This window comes from Zootoca vivipara, chromosome 1, assembly GCF_963506605.1.
Source record: "Zootoca vivipara chromosome 1, rZooViv1.1, whole genome shotgun sequence".
In the NCBI taxonomy this organism is placed as follows: domain Eukaryota; kingdom Metazoa; phylum Chordata; class Lepidosauria; order Squamata; family Lacertidae; genus Zootoca; species Zootoca vivipara.
The window spans coordinates 121093684-121113821 of NC_083276.1; the positions used below are offsets into that span (position 1 = coordinate 121093684).

General features: G+C 46.7%; 1 pseudogene; it reads right to left on the reverse strand.

The window, feature by feature from the left end:
• Positions 1-16191: 16191 nt before the first annotated feature.
• LOC118095261 (uncharacterized protein K02A2.6-like) lies at positions 16192-19918 on the reverse strand (annotated as a pseudogene).
• Positions 19919-20138: the final 220 nt, after the last annotated feature.

The window sequence follows — 20138 nt, forward strand, 5'->3', positions numbered from 1 at the left end:
GTATTTGTAACCTATGACCCTCTTGCGTGCGCACACTTACAGAGTGGATTCCTGAGGAGGGGGAAGGAGCCCAAGAAGTGTATAAGAATCTTTGCAAACTGTCTTTCTTTGCTCTTGCCGTGAAGGATGGATCACCAAGAGACTCTCTATATAGAGATTAAACTCTTTCTCTGAATTCAACCCTCAGTGTCGTTATTGATTGTCTTTGTCCCTGCCTGGGTGCAACTTAAGGAACCCTTATTAAGCCAATAAGGCTACATAACCTCACTTCTGGCAGTGAGGGAACCGCCAGAAGGCCCTCGGAGCTGGACCTCAGTGTCCAGGCTGAACGATGGGGGTGGAGACCATAGCTGTCAACCCTCCCTTTTTTGCGGGAAACTTCCTTATTCCAAGCCACAGCTGCCAACTTTCCCTTTTTAAGCTGGAAATTCCCTTATTCCAGCGCCATTTCCTGCTGGATTGTTAGATATACTGCGTATATCCTGGATTGTTAGATATACTGCATAGACTGTCCCCAGGACAAGTGAGGCTGCTAATCCCTTATTTTCAAATCCAAAAGTTGACAGCTACGGTCGAGATGCTCCTTCAGGTATACTGGGCCAAGGCCGTTTAGGACTTTAAAGGTCATCACCAACACTTTGTCCCTTCCAACTCTATAATTCTATGATTCTACAATCATAAAACAATAAAAACACAAATAAAATTGTAAACCATTACCAACTCTTTACATCAATCTAGCAGGTAATGATAGAATACAGATGAGCCAACCAAAAGATCTACTTAGTCCAAAGCCCTTGAACTAAGACCTTGGCGTGCCTCTTGTTTTGCTAATAAAAATGGCATAGTTTTATTTGAACTAGTGCTGTGCTGAAACCTGCCCTCCAACTTCTCAAAGGTCTTCTCCACCCGAGAAAAAGGCTACCACTTTTGCAGGGCATTTTAGATGGTCTCTGGCTGCTTCCAGCAACCTCAGATTTTGTAGCTGGAGTCAGGGCCCTCCCCTCTCAGGACAAGTGGGGGGAAAGGACCTGCAAGTCAGGGAGTAGTTCCTCCAAGACTCACAGCCAAGATGGTGAACAATAGCAATGACACATCAAACAATCCATTCCCTATTAAACTAAGAAGAAAGTTGTGTTACATCCTTAGTAAGGATTAATTTACAGTACATGGAATACTCAAGCCCCATTGAACACTGTGGGACTTACTTCTGTGTCAAAACACAGGAACTAAAATTCGACAAAATGTCAGATAAAAGCACAGCACAGAATACACCATTTTAATATGTAATTCCAACCTTTCACCAATAATTACATACCTCCCATCTCATTTTTACACATACCTACCATATGTCATAATGTACATAAAGGAGTCAGGGTAGAGCATGTGCATTTATGTGCGTGAAAGCATTGGCAAACCACCTCTATATGCATGAGTAATTTAATTAGCCATCCTTAATGGGTAATTATGCATGGCAATGGGTGCGCAGGGTTGGGTGTGAAAACGTAGCTTGTGTATGCAATTATCCAATTTGTGCATGACACAAAATAGTTGTATGGCAAAAGGAAGTTCAAAGTGACTATGTCTGGCATTAGGCCAATAATAATATTATTATTGTAAATGCATAAATTTCATTGAAACTTGGTGCCTTAAAATGTGAAATCTCTGTTCTCGATGTTTGTATCGGTTCAGAACTTGTGATCTAGCTGATCATAACCCACAACACATTTATTGTGCTTAGCAAGATGCTCAACTTCAGTCCTCCATCCTGAGAATCGCAGGAAGTGGCAAATCATGTTAATCCCGCCTGTGCTCTGCCATTATATATTTCTGATCTATAATGGTGAGTTTTGAGCTGCTTATGTAGTTGAGGAAGGTCTGTGGCCCAGTGGTAGAGCATCTGTCTTGCATGCCGATGGTTTTGGATTAAATTCCTGGCATCTATGTTGACCCCTGTACGAAACTACAGTTGAGGTGGAGGTAGGGGGAGCGGTGGGGGTGGTCTGCACCAGGTGTCACCTGGGAGTGACACGATGGCTTGGGTGCCCACACGCTCCACACTGCCCCAAGCGGTCCGCCCACTGCCTCCCCCCCAGCTGTAGGGCAGCTGAGTAGGAGGTGGCAGGCAGACTCCTCAGAGGCCCCACGAAGCGTCCTGCCCCAGGTGCCCGATCAGCTTGATCCACCGCTGACTACAGAGAGCCTCTGCCCATCAAAGTAGGAAATCATATGCTAAATGGTAGAAACGGCAGCTTCTAATGTGCCTAACAGCACATCGTTGGTCCAAGGGGGTGTTCTGGAGGCATGTGATACAAAAACTTTGTGGATGATCATGCAAAAGGTAGAGCAAACTTGTTCTCTGTTGGTCCAGAGGGTCAGCCTAGAAGCAATGACTGGAGATTGCATTGAAGCTAAATGTTAGGAGAAGCCTCCTGGTGATGTTCAACAGTGGAAAAGACTGGCTGTGGGGGTGATGGGCTCCCCATCACTGGAGCAGTGGTGGAGCTACCTGCTCCGGCACCAGGAGTGGTGTACATCCTGGGGCGTGGCTGGCGCGGGTCCCAGGGGGCATGCCGTGGATCCCAGGGGGCATGGCACATGTCAAAGGGGTGCACAGCAAGCGGCGCACGTCCCAGGGTGTGTGCGGTGAGTGGCGAGCATCCGGGGGGCAGGGGTAGCCGCAATGTCACCCCCTGGGATGGCACCCAGGGCAAACCGCCCCTCCACCCCCATCTTCATCCCCCTGTGCTCTGGAGGGATTTAAACAGGGCACCTGTCAGGGATACAGTAGTTGCACTGCAGAGCCTGCATCAAGGAAAGGGATGGACTGAATGACCTCAAAAATCCCATCCAAGTCTATGGTTCTATGATTTTAACCCGGGCTGGTCTTGATCGGGCTAGTGGCTGGATGGGAGCCTGACTGGGAATCCCCTGAGTGCAACAAAGGTAGGAAATATAATGTAAGCAGTAAACGACCACCACCAGAACAATTCAGCAAGGATGGGGAAGACCCTTCAGATATTGCTGAGATCCATCTTCCATCAACCCTGGCCAACATGACCAATGGTCAGGGATGATGGAACTTGTAGTCTGGAATCACCTGGAGGGTCACAGGTCCCTCGTCCTTGCTTAATTTAGGGTCATTGTAACTTGTCCAAGGTCCTGCTGGTGAAGGATGGGTAATAAATTTAATAAATTTCTTCTTCTTCTTCTTCTTCTTCTTCTTCTTCTTCTTCTTCTTCTTCTTCTTCTTCTTCTTCTTCTTCTTAAAACATTTCTAATTGACTATACATTTATATCCTACCATTGTTGTACATGTGCTTATATACATGTACTCAACACATAATTGAAGATATGAATGCTGTTCTTTGCTTGGATAGTGGTTAGAAACTCTGCTAACCTGGAAGAGTTACCTTGAGTTAAGAACTTTGCCCCAGGAGGAGAAAGGAAATCGTGTGCCAGCAGCACAGCAGCATCAAGAGGCCCCATTAGCGAAAGCACGCCTCTAGTTAAGAACAGTTTCAGGTTAGGAATGGACCTCCGGAACGAACAATAAATACCACTGTATTTATTGTTTATGTTTTCAAACTTAAGAAAACATAATTTAAAGAAGAGGAACCACCACCACCTTAGAAGCATCTGGCTCAGTACTCTGGAAGGAAGGAGCTGTACTGGGTGGTCCTTAGACTGATAGAGCTGGGCCTTCTTATGTTCTTAGCAATACCATTGAGAGAGAGAGAGAAAGATATGCCAGAACTCACCTTTGTTCTCTTATAATGGCAATGGAGCCCACCTGAGAGGCACTAATACTGAGTTTTGGTGAGTTCCAGCTGAAAAAGCCCTGGTTCTCTCTCTCTCTCTCTCTCTCTCTCTCTCTCTCTCTCTCTCTCTCTCTCTCTCTCTCTCTCTCTCTCTCTCTCTGTGTGTGTGTGTGTGTGTGTGTGTAAATAACGCCTACAATTATCTCCAGGTGGCTGGCTGAATATTTGTTACCTAATATTTGTAGAATGCTTTTGAAAATTTCCCACAGAGGAGTAAAGAGAACTGGGGACTTTGATTTTATTATTAGCATTAATTACCGACTTGGAATTCCTTCTTCACGAAAACTGACTTGTTCACTCCCCTCAGTTTTTAAACAGTCAGGGAGCGGGGCTTCAAAACACATCTCGTGAAAGAGATACTGCGAAGGAAGTGGGCACATACTACTTTGCATGCCTTCGAAAAGAACAACAACAACAACAACAACGTCAGTTATCGGAACACAAAAGGGTCTGACTCCGTAAGAAGCTGAGCTCAGCTCAGAACAGTCAAGGAAAATTGTCTCTGGGGGAACTTGTAAGAAAAGAAAAAGACAAGAAAAAAACAATTAAAGAGAAGGTTTTTCAGTAAATAAGTGAATAAATCTGCTTCAAAAATCTGGAGAACATTATTGCTAGAGATACACATTAACTTAAAAAAGGGGGGAAAGTTCAAGTGAAGTACCAAATATACTCCCCCCCCAAAAAAAATGTGTGTGTATGCATACATATTTATATATCTATTTCCATCTGTGTGTGCCTGTCATACCCTTCAACATTTCTCTAATGAAAATTGTTTTTGTTTAGTCATTTAGTTGTGTCCGACTCTTCATGACCCCATGGACCAGAGCACACAAGGCTCTCCTGTCTTCTACTGCCTCCCACAGTTTGGTCAAACTCAAGTTAGTAGCTTTGAGAACACTGTCCAACCAGGGCCGGCTCTAGGGGTAGGCTGGGTAGTGCGGGGCGCCAGGGCGCTGGGTTGGCAGGGGGCGCTGTGCGATGGAGCCGCGCGAAACCCGCACTGCGCCCGCCCACCAACCGCAGGAAGAAACGGGGCGGGGGCGCCAGAGCGATCTGCGCACCACAGCGCTGGGGCGCCTGACCTGCTTAAGATGGCCCTGTGTCCAACCATCTTGTCCTCTGTCATCCCCTTCTCTTTGTGCCCTCAATCTTTCCCAACATCAGGGTATTTCCAGGGTATATTTTTTCCCATTCTTTTATAAAGTTTTTATCCTCTTGCTTTCTGAGTTTTCCAGTCAGCTTTGCCATCTTGGCATATTCCTGTTGGAGATTCATTCCCCGTGTCTGCAGTCATGGGATTGTTTTCTATCACATGACGGTGTATGTTCTCATTCCACAGTGTGGGAAGTGACAGAGACAGAATGTTTGTGTTACTGTGTTTCCGTGAAGTGGGACTATTGTCCTTTGTTCTTTCTCTCTTTGCTGTCTGATGAGAAAGATGCAGGAGCTAAGTCAGAATGCTCCGAGTGTATCATATGTAAATAAAGTAGATTAGCCAAAATGCTGTGCTATTGGTTCTGTTACGCAAACTGCCAATACTCTGTGGGTCCCTAAGTGTGCTAAGGCCTTTTGGCATCAGTCGTTGTGATGTTCGGGTTGGAGAAAGCTTTTGAACCTCCCGAACGTTTGACCAGGAGGGAGAGAACATGCCAACTAGGCATATGTATTTGCCAGGGTCCTACATGAGAGGTTTGCCATTTTTTCTCTGGTAGGGACTTTGTCTTCTTTCTAACTCTGGGCTAATAACATCCGGGCAGCTGTTGTTCCATACATAAAAAGTCTTTTGTGCTCCTTGGTATGTCAGTACCCATAATTCCTAATAAAAAAGCTTCTGGTTTCTTAACAAAAGTTATTTTAAGCATTTTTTTCTTTTCGTTATATATCATCTCCCAGAAAGCTTTTATTACCTTACAAGTCCACCACATATGATAAAAGGTACCTTCTCTTTCTTTACAATTCCAGCAATATTTGATAAGGAGTTCAAAATATTTGAACTTGTCCTATATATTTTTGCTAACTTAGTAGGAGTCAAATACCACCTGCACATCATTTTCATGTACTGGCCCTCAGTTTCAATCTAGCTAAGCCAAGGGAAGGGAGAGATAGGGATATGTTAGAACCATGAAGTGTTATGACAACATAGTAGCAAAAGCAGCAATCCTTTGAAACACTTGCCTAGGAGTAAACACCGCCAAACCAGTGATGTGAGAGAAATTGGATTAAGTTCACGTTTAAAAATGAATCGACCTAATGCCCATTTTCCAAAATAATACACAAACCAAAACACAGATGTCTTTTGAAATTTTCACTTCTCTTAAGTTCTGCAGTCAAGTAGCATGTACAAAAATGAAACTGGGTAGATCGTGAATAAAATGCACAGAGGAGTGCAAATAACATGCCAAAATTACATTAGGGAAGGTTGCCTTGTAAAAATAATGTATATTGGGCAAAACTGCAGGCAAATATTTGTATATTAGAAATTCATACTCAAATGCTGATCAATGTTCATGAGGACTTGCATGTCCCTTTATTTTATTTTATTTTATTTTATTTAAAATGCAAACTGAGGGATGTGAAACCTGTCAAATTTCAGAAGCATACACTTAAACAGACATTCATATATTTATGTGTACACTTGTGTGTTGATACCAAGAAGCTCAGTTAAGATGGAACTCTGAGCACATCAGGCAGAGCATTTGCTGTACACTTTTCAGTGGCTGTGTCAAACATTTTAGCTTAGGCAAGCCTCTGCAGACACATAGATGTTGAGAGGTTTTCATCTTTCCCTGTTACATTTAATTATTTTTCAAATGTTTTTAATTACTTGTTTTTAATTGCTTTTGTTGATTGCTTTTAATTACTGGTTTTTTAATTGATAATTTTAAGATTTCTTGTAAACCGCTTGCGGGTTTTATTGCAATCAAGTGGTATATAAATTTTGGTCAATAAATAAATACATGCTCTGATAGTATACATCGGAAGTGGCTATTCTCGTAGAAACGTGAGTGCCGCTGAGGGTATTGTTGCTGGGGAGAATGTTATGTTGCTACTTTTGATTGACAGCCACAGCCTATATATTGGGGCAAGCAGCTTCCGCTTTTGCTTTTGGGTGCTTGCAACGGATCTCCCGCCCACCCTCCCTATATTTAGGGGGTTTTTTTTGCTGTGCTTGACGTTGCTGTGCCTGTCATGGGGTCGTCCGTATTGCTGCGGGGGCCTAGTAGGAATTTTGCCATCTGGCTGATTGGCAGGTGCCAGGTGGTTTTTGCCTACTACATAGCAAAATGTCACAACTTGTAATGTTGGCGGTTAGGCATTGGTTCAAATTGGATGGTGGAGGGGTACAGATTTGGCTGGGCCTCCCCCTCAAAATTGCTGCTGCCTTTAGGGGTATTCCATTAAAGGAATCCTGGGGCTCCACATGTTTGTCTGTACCTCCGCTAGGGGCTAGGACCGCGCATGAGCCTTGGGGAGCACCTGGGGGAGAGGTCATAGGGCGTGGTGCCCTGCCCCAGCCTCTCACAGAGGCTGACCTCACAGCCTCTCACAGAGGCTGACTATCCTGACTTCCCCAGTACGCTAGGGGAGTCAGATCTGTCCCAGGCGGGGGACAGATGGCTTGGGAACCAATGCCTAAGCAACCACTCACATCAGTTGTATTTAAATAAAGTTGTGGCCAAAATTAATGCCAAAAATCTAAACTTAATTTCCGTGTGAAGTGTGAGTTATTGGCGGGAAGTCTTGGTACCTCGACACGCAAGTCAGGGCAGGGCAGGACTTCTCCTGAACAATGACTTCCTCCTTAGGCCTCAGACTAGTTTCTCTCCTTTTGTGCCCTTCTTTCTTCTTGAGCCAGCATCTGGCAGTGCCTCACAAGCCCAAGGCTGGCCATTCCTGCAGTATACAAATTGGAAAACCTAGACTTAGGACTTAATAATTTCTCCTGTCTAATCTGGTCCATTTCCCATCCAATGCATTATGGAAGTGCCACGGACAAATGCTGGTCTGCTTTACATTAAGAGCATGCATCCACTCTAATTCCAAATATATCAGGCTCTCCTGTTCTCAGTAAGGACAATTTAGGATAAAGCCTGTCTCGGTGCCAGAAAGAACGCCAGTTGTAGCCTGGATTGAATGGAAATCCATAATGGATGTCAAGCTCTGTTGATAGTAACGCTTTGGTTTGCTAATCTCTGCTTCTCTTCAGCAAACAAAGTGCTAGATACCAGGGGGGAAATAGAACTCCTTCAAAGGATGGCTTCCTCTGAAAGAAATGAACCACTTTGGATCGAATCCAACAAACGTTTTCAAAACGGGAGACATTCCACAATATCAGGTCTACAACTGGTAACTGGTCCTCTAAAAAGAGAGCCTGGAAAGTGATGTGCCTAGAACTGCATGGAAAATAACACCCTAGACCAGGCATGTCAAACCTGCGGCCCTCCAGATGTTTTGGCCTACAACTCCCATGATCCCTAGCTAGCAGGACCAGTGGTTGGGGAAGATGGGAATTGTAGTCCAAAACATCTGGAGGGCAGCAGGTTTGACATGCCTGCCCTAGACCAACTTCTCTAATCTGGTGTTCTCCAGTTGATACCAAACTCCAAAACCCATCATCCTCAAGCAGCATGGCCAGTGGTCAGGGATGATGTGTGTTGCTGTCCAACAATATTCTGGAGAACACTAATTTAGGGAAAGCTGCATTAGACTCATTGCCACGAGGACATCTCAATTCATTGTACAATTCTATGCTTGTCTCCTTAGACGGAAAGCCCACTGAGGTCAAAGAGACCCACACCCTGGTAAACATTCACAATAGGATTGCAGTATCAGCCACTTTTGTTGGGCTGTTGGGATCTGGCTGTCTCAGGAGACAATGGAGGAGTGTACAAGCTTGAGCAGTGCGTATGGAGGTCCTGGGCTGCACAGATGACCTCTTGGTCTTGTTGATGTGGTTCAAAGGAAAGCAAAGCAATATGTTTGGCACCAGCTTGGTTGCAGGAGTTATTGGGAGGAGGCATACAAGATACCATCCAACCATCTTCGGGACTCCACTCCAGATTTGTGTAAGGTTTACTCCTTAGCCCTTTCTTCTCCCACAAGGCAGAAGATATGGATTCAGGTTTACTCCCAAAGTCCTTCTCACAAACAAGTATAACTGCAAGTGAGTGGAGATTTCCTTCTTGTCAAAGGGCTACCTTCCCAGGTTGATGAGCCCCATCTGTCCCTAATTAGGGTGCTAGTAGGGTGGCACTGTGGTCTAAGCCACTGAACCTCTTGGGCCTGCCGATCAGAAGGTCGGCGGTTCGAATCCCCGTGACGGAGTAAGCTCCCGTTGCTCTGTCCCAGCTCCTGCCAACCTAGCAGTTTGAAAGCATGCAAACACAAGTAGATAAATAGATAAATAAGACAGGAAGGTGAACGGCATTTCCGTGCACTCGGGTTTCCATCACGGTGACCCATTGTGCCAGAAGCGGTTTAGTCATGCTGGCCACATGACCTGGAAAGCTGTCTGTGGACAAACACGGGCTCCCTTGGCCTGAAAGCGAGATGAACGCTGCAGCCCCATTGTCAGCTTTGACTGGACTTAACCGTCCAGGGTCCTTTACCTTTTTACCTTTAGGATCTGACCCTCATTGCTGTGGGAGACCAATAGAATCCCTCTGCATAGTGCTTAGGGCTCAGCTAAATTCAGTGCACAGCCCTAGCTTTCACAAAGATCCAAAGTCAAAAACCTGCCTTCCCGACAGTCCCTTTAATAGCCTGCTGGGACCAGTTTGCAAGATACTTTGAGAGCAAACCTGCTCACGTTCAGAGTGAACTTGACACCACAGTTATTACAGGCTTGAGGGAGGTGTCTCAAGTGCCACCAAGTGTGACTCCATTGTATAAATCAGAAGGGATCTACTGGGTGGCTCCAAGAAGTGGTTGATGCTTCCTTGTCGGTGGTTGTTGTTGTGTCAGCTAACTTAAAGAACCTCATAACTGCTGCACCTCCTTTCCCAAAGGTTCTGTCCACACCTGGAAGTATGTGACAACTACCACCCATCATCCTTTGGGTGCAAGGTCATAAAGAGGGTGATGGCTGCTCAACTTCAGGTGTGCTTGGAAGAAGATAACTACCTAGTCCTCCACCCATCTCAGTTTGGCTGCTTCATTTGTCAGCCTAACTGCTGCGTTCTGCAATAGCTGAAGCTTATGAACCAACCTGAAGGGCAGCCCTACATTGAGCAATGTACAGTAGCCCAATCTTAGGCTCCTTTTTATGGAAACGGTATAAAAATAGCAGTGTCTCGTTATTTTCTTTTTAATTAGGATTCTATAAATGTAGATTGTTTTCAGAATGAGTTGTGTGCTCTGCACACCACAGTGTTAGCAGTTCAGTTACATTTTCTCAGCATATCTTAGGCATGGAACAATGCAAAGCACACTTTATTTATGGAGTGACTCAAATTAATTCCATTCTTCCTTCTTTGTGTTAATTGTTGTTTGAAAACAAAAGCTCGGGAGCAATATAGTCTTCTGCATAATAAATCTCCAAAAACAACAACAACAAATGAGCTGAAATCACACTGTGATCGTAATAGACCTTGGGTTGTCACTGGTGCATGTAATAGTGATGGAGTCTGGTGACACTGTGATTTAATTCATTGGATTAACTGAAAAATCTTTGTAGAATGCAACAATATCTTCACCTTAGAGCGGGGATTGGATATGTGGGGCCCTGCAGATGTTGATGGCCTACAACTCCCATCATCCTTGATTGGACTGATGGGAGTTGGAGTCCAAGAACAACCGAAGGGCACCCATGCCTTAGGGAAGTATAGTTCGGAAATAGCTGGTGTGGTTCCATTAAAATTAAATGATTTAAAAGAATGGATTTCAGTGGGAGAAATTTAAGCCCATGCCTAGCTCTTTGTTTGATGGCCATGAGTCTTAGTAGTTGCAGGGTATATACACTCTGTGTTTGCAAAATTCACAGGAAAGCAAACTGTGCTGCTTCACACAGTTGAATGATGAGATCTCCTTCCTCTCTCCCTCCCTTTGCCATTCTGCCAGGGCCTGTAAAGTAGTGCATTCTGCAAGGTGAATAAGACTGTCTAGTGCTGATGGTGGAGATCCATAACCATATCCTGAGGGTTGTGCATAGAGGGCACTACCCACATCCTCACCCTTGAAGAATCTTATATTAGCCTCACACAGAACATCAGCCAACACAGGGAGCATCGAACAGGATAACGCTTGTGAGACTTTTTCCATTCTTGATGTGACACCAGGTTCTTCAAGATCTTCTCATCTACTGAATCTCAGTGACCAGGTGACAGGACTCCTTTCAAAGTGAGTCCCCCAATCCCTTCCATTCCAACTGAAAGGATCAGGAGAAGAGAGGCGATAAGATGGAAGCAGATAAGATGCCATTTTTTTCTCGAAAAAGAGGTGTCGAAACCCACAATGACAATGGGACCCACCTAAGAAGTGCCAGAACTGAGTTCCGGCTGAAAAAAGTCATGGGTGGAAGGAAAAAAAATCCTTTAAAATAGCTCAAAAACTTGTCTTTTTAAAAGATTTTGCAATAGAAGAAGAAGAAGTTCAACATCTTTTGTGTCTGGCTTTTGAAATATGGCAGCCCTATTCAAGGGTAAAGTGGGACTGCTCTATCTAGGGGCTATTCCAAAAAATATAGCAGAAGGAGCTGTACATTTCAAAATGGTCTGTGGAAAAGGTAGCAAGTTGCATTGCTGCAGGGGGGGGAGATGACTGCTGGAAAGAATGGTTGCTTAGTGTTTTAATTAGTAGCAAATGGATATTGTACACACGCACACACACACACACCCTGCACATGTCCCCCAGCTGCTTTGGAAAACAATGCACTCTTCCGACAGGTAAACTTGCTTGACCTCAATCTTCACTTGCCACAAGTGGTGTTAATTGCTTGACACTGGAAATATTCTTCCACAATGACAACCGACATAGCAGGGTCTGTTTGAAGGAAATAAACATGGTGCTGGAGGACAACCAAGAAACAACCTAAGAATTATAAAGTATTGGCTATTCACTGTTGAGGAATTGCGACTTGATTGACCCTCTACCTTGAAATAACTGATCAGCTAACTGATTGCATTTAATATATCTGCATATCTTCAACCCCCACTTTGAGCTATTGAAGGAAATGTGCAATAACTTACTGAAGCTCCTAGCCTTTGTCGGTGCAGAAAGCCATCTTTAATATTCCCTTTTTGTTCTTAAGTTCAGTATCACATCAGAATCAAACATAAATAAGCATTCGTTAGATTAATTATTCTTCATAGTACTAGAATTACTGTAGTAGAAGCAGTAGCAGTAATAATAATATTATCAGCAGCTCTGGGTGAGTCAGGATGCAATCTTTGGACTGGGAGTCATTTTGGACTCATGGCTGTCCATGGAGGCACAGACCAACTCTGTGTCCAGGGCAGCTGTCTATCAGCTTCATCTGGTATGCCAACTGAGACTCTCCCTGCCAGCAGACTCTATGGCCAGAGTGGTACATGCTCTGGTTATCTCTCGCTTGAACTACTGCAATGCACTCTACATGGGGCTACCTTTGAAGGTGACCCGGAAACTACAACTAATCCAGAATACGGCAGCTAGACTGGTGACTGGGAGTGTCCACCGAGACCATATAAGACTGGTCCAGAATGACCTACATTGGCTCCCAGTACGTTTCTGAGCACAATTCAAAGTGTTGGTGGTGACCTTTAAAGCCCTAAATGACCTCAGCTCAGTATACCTGAAGGAGCGTCTCCACCCCCATCATTCAGCCTGGACACTGAGGTCCAGCTCCGAGGGCCTTCTGGCGGTTCCCTCACTGTGAGAAGTGAGGTTACAGGGAACCAGGCAGAGGGCTTTCTCCGTAGAGGTGCCCACCCTGTGGAGCACCCTCCCATCAGATGTCAAGGAAACAAACAACTATCTGGCCTTTAGAAGACATCTGAATGCAGCCCTGTATAGGGAAGATTTTTTTATGTTTAATGTTTTATTATGTTTTTATATAGGTTGGAAGCCGCCCAGAGTGGCTGGGGCGACCCAGCCAGATGGGTGGGGTATAAATAATAAAATTGTTGTTGTTGTTGTTGTTGTTGTTGTTGTTGTTGTTCTTCTTCTTCTTCTTCTTCTTCTTCTTCTTCTTCTTCTTCTTCTTCTTCTTCTTCTTCTTCTCCTCTTCTCCTTCTTCTTCTTCTCCCCCCCCCCTCCTCCTCCTCCTCCTCCTCCTCCTCCTCCTCCTCCTCCTCCTCCTCCTCCTCCTCCTCCTTATTTTCATTGCAGAAATGTTGGAGGGTTTGCATTTGAGCCCTGGATAGGTTCCCTACCTGTGTGTTGCTGGATGGGTCAAAAGCTTTTTCTTTGAGTTAGAAGGGCAGCATGGATTTAGCCTTGCATCTTAAAACATCCACACGCTACAGAAATGGTCCAGAAGATTAGTTTGCCCCTCTTTGCCATCTTTAATATTGGTGAGCAGCAAAAGCAGCGGCATCCCAGCTGCCCATGTTAACATTAGCAATATGCTCCTTCCTCACAATACTGTAGTGGTTTTACGCTGTGGCTAATAGTTGATCAACTGGAGAAAATAGATTTTTCTGACATTTTTATTTCTTCGCATTCAATAGCATCTGCTTCAACAATAAGCCCTCTAATGTGCTGGAAAACGAGCTTTCGCCTTCAATGGGTTGGAGAGGCAGGCACACATACCTCAGCTGTTGGGGATAGTCTTGGGATGCAAACAAAGGCATTACAAAGAAGAGAAGAGAAGGGAAACGGTCAATTGAATGAGCAAAGGCAGAGATACAGTAGTTCTGTTTGCATTTCCCATGTTCATGTTTGATGTCCGTAAAGTGGAGCCCCTGTGCAGGAAAACGGAGGTGGGGTGAAGGAAAAGTACAGTGGTACCTCGGTTTACAAACACAATTGGTTCTGGAAGTCTGTACTTAACCTGAAGCGTACTTAACCTGAAGTGAACTTTCCCATTGAAAGTAATGGAAAGTGAATTAATCTGTTCCAGACAGGTCCGCAGAGTACTTAAACTGAAAGTACTCAAACCAAGGCGTACTTAAACCGAGGTATGACTGCAAGTGAGGAGGGGACAAAAGCAAAAGACCAAGAGACAGAACACCCCAGACTGCTAATTTATTTTAGTTTTTGGTTCCTCTTAAACCAGAGAGTCCCATGGACTGCAAGAAGATCAAACTTTTGAAGGAAATCAGCCCTGAGTGCTCACTGGAAGGACAGATCCTGAAGCTGAGGCTACAATACTTTGGACACCTCATGAGAAGAGAAGACTCCCTGGAAAAGACCCTGATGTTGGGAAAGATGGAAGGCACAAGGAGAAGGGGACGACAGAGGATGAGATGGTTGGACAGTGTTCTCGAAGCTACGAACATGAGTTTGACCAAACTGCGGGAGGCAGTGGAAGACAAGAGTGCCTGGCGTGCTATGGTCCATGGGGTCACGAAGAGTCGGACACGACTAAACGACTAAACAACAACAAAACCAGGGGTGTAGAAACTTTTACAGCCAAAGGGCCACATCCTCTTGTGAGTAACCTTCTGGGGAGATATGCCAGTCGTAGGTGAGACCAGAAGCAAAAAGTGGGTGGAGCAAATGGATGTGACTCTTAACCTGTACAAGCTTCATTCCATCCATGCAAAACCCATGTCTCCAGCCTCCATCAAGCATGGGGCACAACCAAAGGTTAGGACATGTTCCAGCTATGCCAGCATTTCCCAAACCTGGGTCTCCAGTTGTTTTCAAACTACAATTCCCATCATTCCTGACCACTGGTCTTGCTAGCTAAGGATTATAGGAGTTGTAGTCCAAAAACTATTGGAGACCCAAGTTTGGGAAACACTGGGCTAAGCAAATGCAGTTGAGGAGGGTTCGGTGCAAAATCTTTAAAAAAGACAGAGACTGTGGTGTCTTTATGATATAATGTTTGTTTATGCATACTATATATTGAACTTGAGCCTGAGATGGAGGGGTTCACAGCATTAACACCCCAAAAGTGTATTGTTTCTCCCATAGCTACTGCCACACAAAATTCAAGCAGAAATCAAACATTGCTCCTAAATGTTGCTCTGGCTCTCTCTCCAGCTTGCTGCTTTCCTTCCCAGTTATATCACTGCCACGCAAAATTCAGAACTCTGGCTTTGTCTGTTGAAGGAGGGGGGCACACATTCGCCACCTCACACCAGGCGCCTTAAACTCCCATCACCTCATCAGGAAGCTAGCTTGGCTTATTTATCTTCTAACACTTAAGCTGGACCAGGGATTAAGGGGTCTTGCACCCAACCCCCAAACTCATAATAATAGATTTCAAGTTTAGCATATTTGGGGGGGCACTAGAAGTTTACAAATATTAATTCAGCCTTAAAAACTGTCATTCATTTGCAGTTTTGAAGCATTGATTACTTCCAATCAATCTTTATTGGCTTACATGTGCATTGGATCAATTAGACATTATGCAGACATGGTTTCATTTTGTCCAATGAAACTGTGGCAAGCAGCTACTTTATAGGGTTTTTGAAATGACTTTTTACAAAATTGATTTAGTCTGCAATCCCAAACACACTTACTACGGAGTAAACCCCATTGAACGCATTGGCAAACATAAATTAGTAAGTACACTGTTATGTTGTGAGTGTGATTTCAGCTCTTCGTGAAGTCAGCTCAGAAGTGATTCAGCATACTAGCAAGGAACTGCTAGGAGTCAAGTATAACAAGAACAGTCTTCTTTATTGCAGTAGGAATCTTGACTGGCTGGAGGGAAAGGGTGAGCTCCTTTTATACTCTCAGGAGCAGGGGTTGGGGAAAGGATACATTTAGATTTTGGCGGGAACCTATCAGAGTGAGGATCCAAATTGTGCTAACAAGTTAACCAATAGCAACTGTCCCCGCACCCATTTGAATCGCCCAGGAGCGGGAAAGGTAGTTACAGGACTAGCAGAGAAACTCATGAACACAGATTAAACCAATACATAACACCCCTTCCCTCCTAGTGCGCGAAGCACTCAAAGTCCCTCAAGTAATTAGGTGGCCGGCGGTTCCGCTGGGGCCTCCTAGGAACAGGAGTGGCTGGAGTCTGCTGCACCGGAACTTGGGGTGACGGTGGTGTTGCAGGCAGGATGGGCGGTGGAGACACATCCCTGGCTGGGGGCAGCATCTCTGAGGAAGCGGGGATGCTGCTACCTTCTGGTGGAGGCATTTCCAAATCGCTGGAACTGGCCTGGGTAGGAGGCTGCAGGGATTCGGTGTCAGGCAGTGTTTCCTCTAGGTCGGCCGAGTTCCCATCACTTTGGGTACTGTTGGGGGCACGCCGACGCAGCTGGTCTATATGGCGTCACATCACTCGACCGTCGTCCAGCGTAACGAAATACGAGACTGGACCACTGGCACGGGTGACAACACCTGGCACCCATGCCGGACCTCTGGCGTAGTTTCGTACCCAGACTAGCTCTTCTGGGGTGAGGTAGCGTGTGGTGTCCCTTTCGGGCTCTGGCTGAGCTCGAGCAGGACGGGACGGGTTTTTGTCCGGGTGTACAAAGTCCATGATGGTGACCAACCGACGGCCCATCAATAGTTCAGCGGGTGACTTGCCCGTGACAGTGCAGGGCGTGGCATGCTGCAAAAATAGCATCCGGGCAATTCGGGCTGCCCAGTCCCCCTCCAGCAGGCGAGCGATAGCCTCTTTTGCCGTCCGTACCATCCACTCTGCCTGTCCATTAGACGATGGGTGGAACGGGGCGATGTTGCCCCCCTAATGAAGTTGTCTGCCAGGAATGCCTTAAACTCCTGAGATACAAAGGCCATTCCATTATCTGACATGATAGTCTCTGGCAGACCGTGGGTTGCGAACAGCTGCCTCAACACCCGAATGACCGCAGCGGAGGTCATGCTGGGAACTACTGCCACTTCCAACCACTTTGAGTAGGCATCCACTACTACCAGGAATACTTTCCCTTGGTGGGGTCCCGCAAAGTCAATGTGCAGACGGCTCCAGGGAGTCCGTGCCTGCTCCCACCAGTGGACTGGTGCCCTTGGTACATCAGGTCTCACCTCCTGACATGAGGTGCATGTTCGTACCCATTTCTCAATGTCCTGGTCCATTCCAGGCCACCACACATAGCACCTAGCCAAGGATTTCATTCGGACCATACCTGGGTGCCCCATGTGGAGCGTGCCCAGCACCCTGTTCCTGAGGGGTTCTGGAATAATCACTCTGTCCCCCCACAGCAGACACCCCCGGTGCAGGGAGAGCTCATGCTGCCTGGTTTTGAATGCCCTGAAACACTCTGGCTGGGGACCCTCTGGCCATCCCCTCCCCACCCAAGCAAGGACACGGGCAAGGACGGGGTCTCTCATTGTTTGGGTGGCAATTTCGGGGGCCTTGACCGGAGGGCCCGGCAGCGCCTCTAGCATCATGACACACTCAGCAGGTGCAGGGTCCCTGTCGGAAATATGGGGCAAGGGCAAACGGCTTAGGGCATCCGCATGGCATAGATGTGTACCCTTTACATGACACAACTCATACTGATACCCATTTAAAAATATGGACCAACGTAGCATGCGAGGAGAGAGCATCTGAGGAGTCTGTTTGTGAGGGACGAACAACCCTAGCAGGGGCTTGTGATCAGTCTGAATGGTAAAAGGCCGACCATAGACATAATCATGGAATTTTTTAACACCTGCCACAATGGCCAGAGCCTCCTTGTCTATTTGAGCATAGTTGCGCTCTGTATCGGACAGAGTCCGTGAGTAAAACGAAATTGGCCTCTCACTCCCGTCAGGGTCCCTGTGACTAAGGACGGCCCCCAGACCATACTGTGATGCGTCACATGCCAACACCAGTGGCTTGGACTCGTCAAAATGGGTGAGAACACTCCGGTTCGAAAGCATACCCCTAAGCGCATCAAAAGCCCTCTGATGGACCTGGGTCCAACACCAACTACTTTTTTTTTCTAACAATCTGTGGAGGGGCTCCGCAATGGTCGCCTTATGAGGGAGAAAGGTGTGGTAAAAGTTGAGAAGGCCTAAGAAGGCCTGAAGTTCTGTTTTGTTCCCTGGCCGAGGGGCCTCCGCAATGGCCCTTGTTTTGGCTGCTGTGGGGTGGATGCCAGCTGCATCAATCTCGTACCCTAAAAAATCGACTTTGGGCACCCCAAAAACACACTTCTCCTTTTTAAGCTTAAGCCCCGCATCCTGCAATCTGATTAAAACAGCACGGACACGCTCAAGCAGGTCCTGAGCATTTTTCCCAGCGATAAGAACATCATCAAAATAGGGCAAGACCCCCGGAAGCCCTCGTAAGAGGCGCTCCATAAGCCCCTGAAAGATTCCCGGTGCCACACTGACCCCAAACTGGAGCCTTTTTACGCTAAATGCACCCTTGTGGGTGACAATGGTCTGAGCTTCAGCAGAGTGCTCTGACACTGGCAGTTGTTGGTATGCCTGAGCCAAGTCAAGCTTTGCAAATACCGTGCCCCCAGATAACGTGGCCAACAACTGAGAAACTACTGGAATAGGGTATGAATTGCCCCGTAACACTTTGTTAATTGTACACTTGTAATCTGCGCATATGCGCACTTCCCCATTTGCCTTCAAGGGCGTGACAATCGGGGTCTCCCATCTGGCGGATTCAACAGGTTCTAATACCCCTTGGGCTACAAGTTTATCTAATTCAGCATCAATTTTTGGCTTAAGGGCGAAAGGAACTCGCCTGGGCTTAAGCCGGATGGGAGCAATACTTGGATCAAGGGCAAAATCAATAGGGGCCCCCTTGTAACACCCCAGGGATCCATCAAAAAGCATTGCGAACTCCTGGTACAAGACATCAAAGTTTTCATTAGTCACTGTAACAGAATTAAGCCCCGAAATCCCCAGTCCCAATGCTGGAAACCAGTCCGTGCCCAACAGACTGGGACGGTTACCCTTAGCAATCACAAGCTTCAGTACGGCTGTCCTGGCTCTGAACTGTACTTTGACGGAGCACATTCCCAAAATTGAAATGCGGCCTGCCGTGTATGACTGCAGTGTGACTGGAAAAGTCTCCAATGAGGGAAACTTACCCCCCGGAAAGAAGGAGCGGGCAGTTCGGTCGGAGACCATGGAAAATCCTGACCCAGAGTCAACTTCCATGTCGCAGGGATGCCCTTCAATCTGGACCCGGATGGTTGTCTTCTCCTGTGCGGGGAAGGGTACGGTCTTCCCATTTATTACGGTGAGGTAGTTGCAGTCATCAACGAGGTGAGTGCTGGATGCAGATCTGCGGTGCGAAGATCTCGGGGACACTGCAGAATCAGAGGTGGCAGAACGACAGACCCTTGCAAGGTGGCCCAACCGGCCACATGCCCGGCACGTGACGTCACGGAAACGACAATTTTTCCTGTCGTGGTTTCCCCCACAGCCGGCACAAGCGGGCGATGGTTTTTGGATGCAGTGGTACTCTGGCGGACCAACTCAACCCCTTGCACGGGGCTCTGGTCTGGACTGGCTACAGGGTCTCCTGTGAAATGGGTGGTGTTCAACGGTGCTTTCGCTGGCTTGATTACGTCAGCGGACTCTTCCTTCTCTGTGGCTTCCGTGGCAATGGCTTCCTGCAGAGCGGAGGCAAGGGTGACCTCTTCTTTCGCGATGATGCGGCGGCGGGCCTTGCTGCTACTGAGGCCACAGACAAAACGGTCTCTCAGGCTTTCCTCGAGGTTGGAGAACCCACAATGCTGTGCAAGCTTCCGGAGCTCAGCTAGAAACGTTGCCGCAGGCTCCCCTGCTTGCTGCTGCCGTTTGTAGAAATCGACCCGCCTGGACATCTTGGTTGCAGTCGGAGCCAAATGACTAGTCATTTTGGCTATGATGTCTCTCAAAGAGGCATCCTGTAGTTTAACTGGTGCCAGCAGTGCCTTTGCTAGCTCGAAGGTCTCTGGGCCACAACAACTGAGAAATGTGGCCCTCTTCTTGGCGGCGTCTGTAATACCCCTTGCTGTTGCATAGAACTCGAACCGCTCTGCATAATCTTCCCATTTGCGTGGAGAGCTGAGCTGGAAGGGTTCCAACACTCTGCCGGCCTCCATTCCGCGGCTAGTCAGGCTGACTGATGCTGGTCGGTGAGGGCTTGAGCGTGAACAGCAGTTTTCGTTACTCAACCCTCGAACTCGGAACCTGGGCCAAGGGAATGTCTCCTTGCAGCCTCAGAATTCCGATCCCACCTTCGTCGCCAGTTGTTATGTTGTGAGTGTGATTTCAGCTCTTCGTGAAGTCAGCTCAGAAGTGATTCAGCATACTAGCAAGGAA